This window comes from Triticum aestivum, chromosome 2D, assembly GCF_018294505.1.
Source record: "Triticum aestivum cultivar Chinese Spring chromosome 2D, IWGSC CS RefSeq v2.1, whole genome shotgun sequence".
NCBI classification, from domain to species: domain Eukaryota; kingdom Viridiplantae; phylum Streptophyta; class Magnoliopsida; order Poales; family Poaceae; genus Triticum; species Triticum aestivum.
This window is the reverse complement of record NC_057799.1, coordinates 581007074-581009163: the sequence shown is the minus strand read 5'-3', so window position 1 is coordinate 581009163 and position 2090 is coordinate 581007074.

Genomic DNA, 2090 nt, shown 5'->3' with positions numbered 1-2090 from the left:
TCCTAAACCCAAAATTTTTTTTGTACTGTTCTTGTATAATGTAGTTTTTTTACTGTTTTTAGTAAGAAAATTAATTATTTTTATTTATAGTAAGTGCTTAGTTGAACTAGTTGAGTTAATAGAATTATTTTATTTTTAGTAAGAAAATTTAGGTATATGAGATTTGATGATCTAATTAAAATTTTACTATAGAACTAGTTTATTTTTAGTAAGAAAATTAATAGAACTAGTTTATTTTTAGTAAGTGCTTAGTTGAACTAGTTGAATTAATAGAACTAGTTGAATTTATGTCATTATCACTTTGTCATCAAAGAATGCTATATGAGATTTGATGATCTAATTAAAATTTTACTCGGTGGAATATGCAGGCTTTGTAGAGTCGTGTCTCCTTGGAGTGATCGTCATCCGAGCTACCTCTACTTCCTCTACACCCGAGTCGGTGAGCTAAAAGTCCATCTCCTCTTTGTCCACTCCTCTGTGTGTTGAATAGAGTAGAACTAGGGTATTTAGTCGGTGAGCTCATGTGCGAATGCTTATGATAATTGATCCGGATGGAATTGCAAGTTTAAGCATGAACATCTTTGTATCGCTGGGAAAATCCGAGTGGCCTATGTTTTGCCGGAGTGTTGATTCATTTCCGTTCCGGCAAATTTCAGGCGCTCGATATGTCCTATTTTAGCAAAGGTCATGCCGGATTTTTTCGTGAATTTAAGCATGACTTGTGATAGAATATGTAGGAAATATCGAGTGCCCCGAAGTTGTGTGTTGAGTATCCTGGTAGTTGCCTTCGATCAATTTTCAATTAATGTTTGAACTATGAACATAGGAAATGTCTGACGACGAAAAGGATTTCCGTATTTGCGAATACTGCGAAGACGAGCGCGGCCTATGCGACAGAATCTTCCTAGATGATGATAGATGCTTCAGCATCAAGCTGGACGAGAACTTCGAAGTGGATACAGTAAGTCACAACGACAAGTCTTTTTTCGTAATTAAGCATGACATCTGCTTCATTTGCTTCAACTTATAATTTATTTATTTTACTATTCTACTAGCGTATCCCCTGCCATGCAAGAGTTTTTGTCTTGAATAAGATAGGTTCCAGTCCTATGAAAACTATGGAGGTAAAGAGAGTTTACTTGAAGACCGAGCATGGTTATACTTTCCACGTAAAATTATACAACGCAGACACCTACACCTATTTTGAATGCAAAACTTGGCAAGCACTATGCAAGACTTATGCATTCGAGCCTGATATGGTTATCACCTTTGATATTCGTCCGGAGGATGATATTGTGTAACATCCCAAAATTCTAAATTTTGGAATGTTATATTAAATAAATAGTTTGATTGATTGTTTGATTGTGGTGTGGATGCTTGTGTGAAATTGAGTGAAATTTGAAACTTCTTGAAAGTTAAATGAGAGGGAATAAAAGGACTTTCCCAAACTTTCATTTTGCGTTTATGATCTCCATGAATTCAAATTCATTTCATCACAAAACTCTGGAGTGAAGATGATATGACTTCTTCCATTTAAATAAATGAAAAGGGTTTTGAAAATATTTGAATTTCATTTGGAAATATTTCAAATTCAGAAACTTTATGCAACTCAATGATTTTCACGAGAGAAGATAAAATGACTTCTTCAAAACATCTGAAATATGAGTTGGAAGTTTAAAAGAATCAAATTTAAAGTCCCTTCAAAATTATTTTCAAATTTGGAGTTATTTGGTTTTTATTCAAATTATTTTTCTCCAAAAATAAAATATATGGAAAATAGGTAAAATGATTTTCTACATTAGAAAATTGGAGAGAAATAAATTTGAAACAATTTTGGTATTTTTAAAATGATTTTTATGAGATTTTATTGAACCAGTAGTATTCTTTGATTTATTAAAAATTTGTGGAATTTATTTGATGCTATAAAAATGTTCATGTTGTAGAAAAAAAAATTAAATTTTTTTTGATATATTATATGCCTATGTTAAATTTTATTTTATTTTCTTTATTTTTTGTCGTGTCTGTTTTAAAAAAAATAGTTCCGGACCGATCTGGGCCGAAGCCCAACCGGCCCAAGCCGCCACCGCCAT